We start from the raw sequence: 7,422 nt of genomic DNA on the forward strand, positions 1-7,422 counted from the left end.
GTTGTGTATTTGGTTTGAATAGTGTTTGATGTTCTTGTATTTCCTTTAATTTGTTTCTTTAATCTTGTCATTGCTTCCTTAACGTGTTTCAATGGTTTATCTTTTTACCGATTTCTTTAGAGAAAGATTTATGATAGTTAATTACTATTGTTGTGTGATTCAGTGGGTGGGCTACAGATAAAGACACCACCCAATCCTCAATTAGTAGTTTTAAATTAACACATGAAGTTTAATGTGGTTGCATCTCGTCTCGATGAGATGGTATGGCATGCAATTGGTAGAATTTTAATAAGTATGGACACAATATATTTTATTGGTAATTATAGGTTTATATTATAATAATTATGTAAATTTTACCTTCTAAATTAAATAAATGTGTATAACACTATAAGCATTTATTTAGTCTATAATGTGAATCTTATATTGGTCTATGTAAACTAACAATTTTTTCTTTCATAAAAAAGAAAAAAAAAAAAAAATTTCGTATAATTTTTAATTTTTTTTATCACTATTATTCATAATATAGTTTATTATGATTGGTGTACAATATATATATAGTGTTTGTGGTTGACCTATGGAAAAATTTGCACCGTTTCGTGACTATTGACCTTAGCTTGGATTTCTTCCTAAACAAGGCCTGTTACCAACCAAAACGGGTTACTATCTACGAACTTGTATATTACAAACTTATTTTATTTGATTCCCAACAGGAGTGCAAAATAAATGACGTATATAAATTACCTCAATTTTTATTTTCACTATTAGACTAATGGATCTCTTTAAAATTTTCTGGCAATTACCACTACAATAAACTTGAGTTTTTTCAACATGCATTTATCCACGGTCACTAAAAAAATGTTGATAAAAGCTTTAATTTTCTACGGTTATATTCCACTGTTGAGTAAAGGAAAGAAATTCACATACTTATTTCCACATTTAGCAGTATTGTTGAAATAAGTGTTAAAAAAAACATAAATAGGGAAAAATTTATTAACGGTTGGATGAATGCGGAAAAAAAAAATGAACTGTTTTATCCACGGGTTGGATGAACGTGGAAAAAATAAATGAAATGTTTTATCGACGGGTTGAATGAACGTAGAAAATATAAATGAAATATTGCTGAAAATGTTTAAAATAGAGAACACGGAGCTTATATCAAAGTTTTATACGATAGCTCTCTCTTTCTTGCGCCCTCTCTCTCGTAATCAAGAGCAAATTACCGAAGAGCGAAAAGCGAAGAGCTATATAGGTAAGTTCTGGAGCTCAATCGTTCAGTATTGTTGAATTCTTAGGGTTTTGCAGAATCTCACTCTCTCCGAGTCTTCAACATGAGCAAATCAGGCCAGCCTCCAGATCTGAAGAAGTAATTTCTCATTCTTTCTCTCTCATCTGCAATTTGTTCTAGGGTTTCAATTTCAACTTCATTGTTTTTACAAACTAGATTCTAATTTGTTTTTGAATTTTTGTTGTTTTTGCAAACAAATATATGGACAAGAAGCTCCAGAATACGTTCCTATTACCCTCCATGAATTAATGCTCTGCCTTGTATTTCTTTTTATTATTTATTTATTTTATATTTTGCAGTTTTTCTCTCTTTGATTTGTGAGAAAATTTAGGCAAATGAAGGAAAATAGGTTATCTTCTTAATTATTCATAGATATTGAATTAACCGAAATTTTTTTTAAAAAAAATCTTGCAGCTAAAGCTAATGTAGCTGTATAGTTGCAGAGTTGGAGCTAAAAATGCTTAATAGAGCTTACAACTTAGTATTCAAGCTTTTAGGTTCCTATTTTGTTCCTCACTGTTTTAATTTTTTTTTTTTTTAAACTGTAGCCATTGCATTCATAATAAGTTACTCTGATTTTATAGTTTCTTTGCGAAATATTGTAGTGAAACCATGACTATTTTTAAAAGGGGAGAAGAGGGTTCAAATAATTCCCCTTAACTAATCTGCGGAAAAGAGGGTTCAAATCCTCCCTTTGTAAACTAGTTTGGGCTGCATCAATGTATCATGTTTGGATTCAGAGAAATGCTACAATGTTTAATGGAAGAATCTTGTTAGAGGAGGCTCTAATGCAACAAATCAAAAATTATGTGAGGTTGTGTGCAGGTAGTTGCAAAGCAGTGACCATTTCGCATTGTTATAGGGTCTTATGTAGTAAGTGGAACATTTCTTTCTCTGTTTTGAGTGCTAGAACAGGTTAAGGGTTGGTGTTTGACTTCTGACCCTGTGCTGTTGGAGTCTCAGGTTTCCCCTAATGAAAATTGGTGTTTTTATTTCTAGTTTGATTTATTGATCAATAATATCACATATTCATTAGAAAAACTAAGGGTGGAAACATCATCAAGGTGAAAAATGAACTTCTTATTCTGTTTTTCATTCATTTTTTGCAGGAAACTCGTGGAACCTATGGTATTTCCAACATCTACACATTTAACAACAAGAATTATAGCTTGCTACAACTAGGTTTGATTATCAAAACATTATTTTCTCCATTTCATGTTCTTTTTTGTCTATAACTTACTTTGCTGTACCATGTTGTTCATCATTGCTTTGATGAACAACAAGGTATGCTTTGTTTCTTCTTTGGGAACAATGTAGGGAAAACTTGACCTTAAATAACTTTTTTGTAATTTATTATAACTGCTTTGTGAAGTATAAGCTGCATGTTAAGTCATGATAATATTCATCGGCACCATTTGAATTTTTGTTGTATATTATAACTGATATAAATTATGAGGTCAAGATTTGGTTATTAGTAATTATTGGAAAGGATTTTCCTGTGACATTGTTTTCTTTATTGGTGTCCCCTTTACCTTTCCCCCACATCACATCAATGTATGCCTTCTTGGTTATATAGGAAAATGTGGTAGAAAATGGAAGTTTCCTACATAACAATTCACTGTCATATTTGACATATTTGCATTTCCTGTGTTCTCTAATTCAACTGACATGGAATGGATGATGAAACTCCAACCATCCATTTTTGTTGCGATGAAATGAAAGTGCCCCATGATAACATGTTTCATCCATATTGCAGTAGTTACCTATTCAATGGATAATAATGACCAAATCATGATTGCCAATGAGTTTTAGCTCAAGGGGTACCTGTCCCATAAAAAATGGTGGAGGGTAAGAGCCCTACTTGTCCAATACATTAGCACAGTGGTTAGCTTTCCTAAATACATGATGGTTTTCAATTGGGAGTAGTAAGTTCCTAAAATCAAAGTGTAAGGAATCCATTAATAGGTTAGTGGCATTGTTATTTGTTAGCTAGCTAATTAGTCATTTTGCATCAAGCTCTATGTTAAAGTCACTGGAAGTCCTTGATTTTAGTCTCAATCAAGGGTCCTTTGTTCCCTCTAGTCAACTAGCATTGGGCCTATATATATTGTCCATCTATGTACAGAAATACACACGCAGCAATATACAAATTAAGTATTCATACACGTCTGTTCTCTCTCTCTTTCAATAGTTTCCTATATTATTTCCTTTCCTCTGCACCGTAAAGCATTATTCTTGTATTTTGACCACGCCATTGTCAATGTTTTATGGCTTGTAGTATTTTGCTCTCTTTGGTAGTTGCCTTTCTAATTTTAGAGAATTTGTACTTAATTGTTCAATAGTTTTATTTGGTCTGTAATCACTTCAACTTAAGACAAGTTTTTGCCTTTTTATAGCTATTTAAAACATTTCTTTAGTTGTAGCTAGCAAATAAAGAACCAACTGGTTTATTCCTGCTTGGGTTAAGGTCACCAATGCATATAAATGAGGCAAGCACAAAGCAATAGATATTGTAGAATAAAAGAAATAGCGAGGAGGAATAAAGAAAATTTTTGGGTATGGGTTTTCTTTTTCTTTGAGTTAATGTAAACTTAAATTCTGTCATTTTCTTTTGGTTTTCTTTTCCTTTTTCTTTATTTGTTTCCTTGCTCCATTATTTTCCTGCAGAGGTTCCTTAGGGAAGCTTGGCAAGTTTTAAACCTTATCATCTTGATCATAGCTGCTGTATTGTCATTGGCACTTGGAATTAAAGCAGAGGTGTGTTTGGTGTTTTTTATATAGATCATTTTCATCGTAAGGAGTGTCAATTCATGGCATTTGTTTTTTGAACCATCCTTATATAGGTTCTAGGTTGTTGTGATTTATATTTCATATCAAGTGGAGTATATGACCGTGTCTATAAGCAAAGAAAAGTCAGGTTGATCTAAGATAAATTATTCTCCTGAAACCTTGCTATTTTATTGAGCCAATTTGACTTCATTTATCAATATTTGTAGTGCACTGATTCTTTTGCCCCATTATCTTGCTCATTGTGTGTGAAGTCTGATCTATTGTGTTATTTTTATTAAGTAACTTGCTCATTTTGTGTGAAGTTTTATCTATTATGGTAGTTAAACAATAAACTGTGGAGGTTTATTGTATTATGTATTGAGCTTGATTAATATCTTCTTTTTGTATTGTCTTTGGCTTATCTTAATTTCGTACACCCTACATGTTTGGTGTGAATTAATTAGGGGCTACAAAACAGTTTTTTAGTACAATTTACTTCGAAGCCGTATTTCAGATTCTGATGAACTAGGATAAGCCATTTGAGCCAGCTCAATTTGATAGTTCTTCCTAACTTTAGCAATTAGGTTAGTTTCTTAATCATTTAACATTCATAAATTTATTCATTTGCTGTTGAATTTGATGATGATACTAGAATTGTAAATAAATTGGTCCATGAAAGAATCATCCTTAAATTGTGTTGGATATCTCAATCAAAAAGCATGTGTTATTGGTGTTTGGTCTGTCCATACTCTTAATTTCAATTATTTACCTTTAGGCCTTGACTTTTTGATCCACACAGTTAATAAAATTTAGGTAGCTCCTCACTTAAGTCCTACCCAATTTTATGTGGTTTACAGGTTGTCCTTGATGCACACAACGGTGTAATATCTACAATGAAACTTGGAGCAGATTAGGTGGATATGCACTTGTTATGGAAGGAGGGATGGGGTGTCCTCTACGGGAAAGTGCATGAAGAAATGATGCATCATCTTTTTTTTAATGATACTAGCTTTGGTCATGGGCCTGGCCTTCTTGTTGGGAAGTGGCACTTCGCCATATATCTGTTACTTGAGGATGATTGATGGAGCACAATGGTTTTCAATTTTTTGTTTTTTTTACTTTCAATTAGCCATTTTGAAAACTTGGAACTATTTGAATGCTTGAAAATTAGACTGGTTTTCAGTTTTTATTTAAGAATGGAGTTTAATTTGGAATTGCACAACTGTGTTTATGTTTATATTTTGAATCAGGTTATTAAATTTTGATCATGTGAAGGGCTGCATCCAAATTTGTTTATTTATTTATTAAAAAAAAAAATTATTTCAACGGTTTCAAACTGTTGAAATATATCTCAAGATAACATATGTTTCGATGGTTTTTAATAATATTTCGACGTTTAATAACTATTGATAAAAGTGAACCACATTTTTCGATGGTCACATAGGCTGGAACACGCTTTTTCAAAAAAAAAAAAAAAAATACAAACGCAGTATCCAAACGAATACTAAGACTAAAAATATTGTAGCATTGTAAGGAAGATGAAAAATGGAATTTAAGTCCATTTGTTTCATAAGTAAATATGTCTCTCAGCACATAAATTGGGAAGCTATTCCAAGTTACATGTTGAGAGTTCATGTTGACCTCTTTTTCCTCTTGTCAATGGAAGGATAATAAACAAGCTTTTGATTAGTGGCGGAGTTAGGAATTTATCTTTAAAGGGGTTACGTGTAATTTTTTTTTTTTTATGAAATGTAAAATAGTAATTTGCAATTTTTTTTTTTGCGCCTTTTCTTTTTGCTTGAAAGACCCTAATATATTGTTAAGTGAACCAAATTATGGACCAAAGTTTAATTTTATTGGGCATAAAAAAAAAAAAAAAAAAAACTTAAAGTGGTCACAAATCTTTTTTTAAAGGTAGATAATGTTTATTATTAGGTATGGGGCTAAAATGATATGGTTATTTAAAAATTTTCAAATTTTTAAAAATTTTTCCAGAAAAAAAAAAATTCAAACTGAGTAACTAACCGTTCATAGTTCTAGAGAGGATAAACGACATTTCTGTTATTATAGTTCTAGAAAATTAGTATAAAAATAAAGAATAGTAATTTTCCAAAATTTTTTAAGAGATACTTTAGTCTAATGATGAAACTAAAAATGGGAGTTGATGTAATTTATATATATATATATATATATATATATATATATATATATATATATATTATTCTTTACTCATTGGAGAATCAAATACAATAACTTTGCAATCAACAAATACATAATAACCAGACGAATGAACAATAGCTCAACTGACATTTTGTTCTTCTTTGAGATTCACTTGGTGGAAGGGTGATAATAACCGTTATTAATTAGCATATTATGATTTAAAATGTTTGTTCTTAGAGTAATTCTAGTATCACATAGAAAGTCACAATTTTTACCATAATTATTCTCCATGGTAAACAATGATTGATTACTTGTTTCTTATCATATAAACCCACCATTTTTCTCCATTACTCACCATCTATAATATAAACAGTTGTAGTAAAAATTGTACATTTTTTTATAGTACTAGATTTTTTGTTGCTCAGTAATAGGACTTATTTTATAAGAAGAGATTCGAGCTAGTGCTAATAGCCAGGGAAAGGTGAAAAATTGGCAAAATTCTACCAATTGCCGTCCTCCCATCAAGGACACAACCACACTAAACTTAAAAACATTCATATCATGCTTAATAAGTTTAGAGTTATATAAAATTTTACTACTGTATGAGTAAAGTTTTAATTTGTAGGTAAAAAATTATGTTAGTAATGAGCCCAAATAAAAATAAAGAAAAAACTTACTATCTCAATTATTGTGAAAAATATTGTAACAATATTACATATACAACCATTCTTATACCAAATTTCATAACCTGCCAACTTATATGATTATTAGTATTTAACAATGAGTGGTGGGTTCATATGGGCAAAAATTGTCCACCATTCATAGTTACACAAAAAAAAAAAAAAGAAAAAAAAAAAAAAAGAAGAAAAAGAAGCAAATAGTGATATTAGGTGTGCAATTGGGTGTATCTTTAGAAATACAAATAATTGTGCCTATTGCATTAATTATTCGTTTCAAAGTAGGGTTTTTTTTTTCTTTTTCCCCCAAATTTAGTCTAAAAATCCCACTAGCTAAGGCTGAGGTTGGTGTCTTATTCATAACCCACCTACTGAGGGTGAATTAGGCTACATCTTTTTATTTTTTACCTTTTGTCAGTTTTAATTCAAATAATTTAACTTCAAATTTATTTTTTGAAAATAAGATTAATTATCTTTTAGCTTTTTATCACATATTTAATATAAAATTTACCAAAAAATATTTTCCTGATT

General features: G+C 30.4%; 1 long non-coding RNA gene across 2 annotated transcripts; it reads left to right on the top strand.

Annotated features, from left to right (window-relative positions):
* The first annotated feature begins 1,142 nt into the window (after positions 1–1,142).
* LOC142634249 (uncharacterized) lies at positions 1,143–5,269 on the top strand. 2 transcript variants are annotated; one of them, XR_012844093.1, is made up of 4 exons: positions 1,143–1,249; positions 2,395–2,467; positions 3,953–4,042; positions 4,912–5,269. It is a non-coding gene; the product is annotated as an uncharacterized LOC142634249 (long non-coding RNA). The 2 variants fall into 2 exon arrangements; XR_012844094.1 differs by lacking the exon at positions 1,143–1,249 and adding an exon at positions 1,284–1,363.
* The last annotated feature ends 2,153 nt before the right edge of the window (positions 5,270–7,422 follow it).

Source organism: Castanea sativa, chromosome 5, assembly GCF_040712315.1.
Source record: "Castanea sativa cultivar Marrone di Chiusa Pesio chromosome 5, ASM4071231v1".
NCBI lineage: Eukaryota > Viridiplantae > Streptophyta > Magnoliopsida > Fagales > Fagaceae > Castanea > Castanea sativa.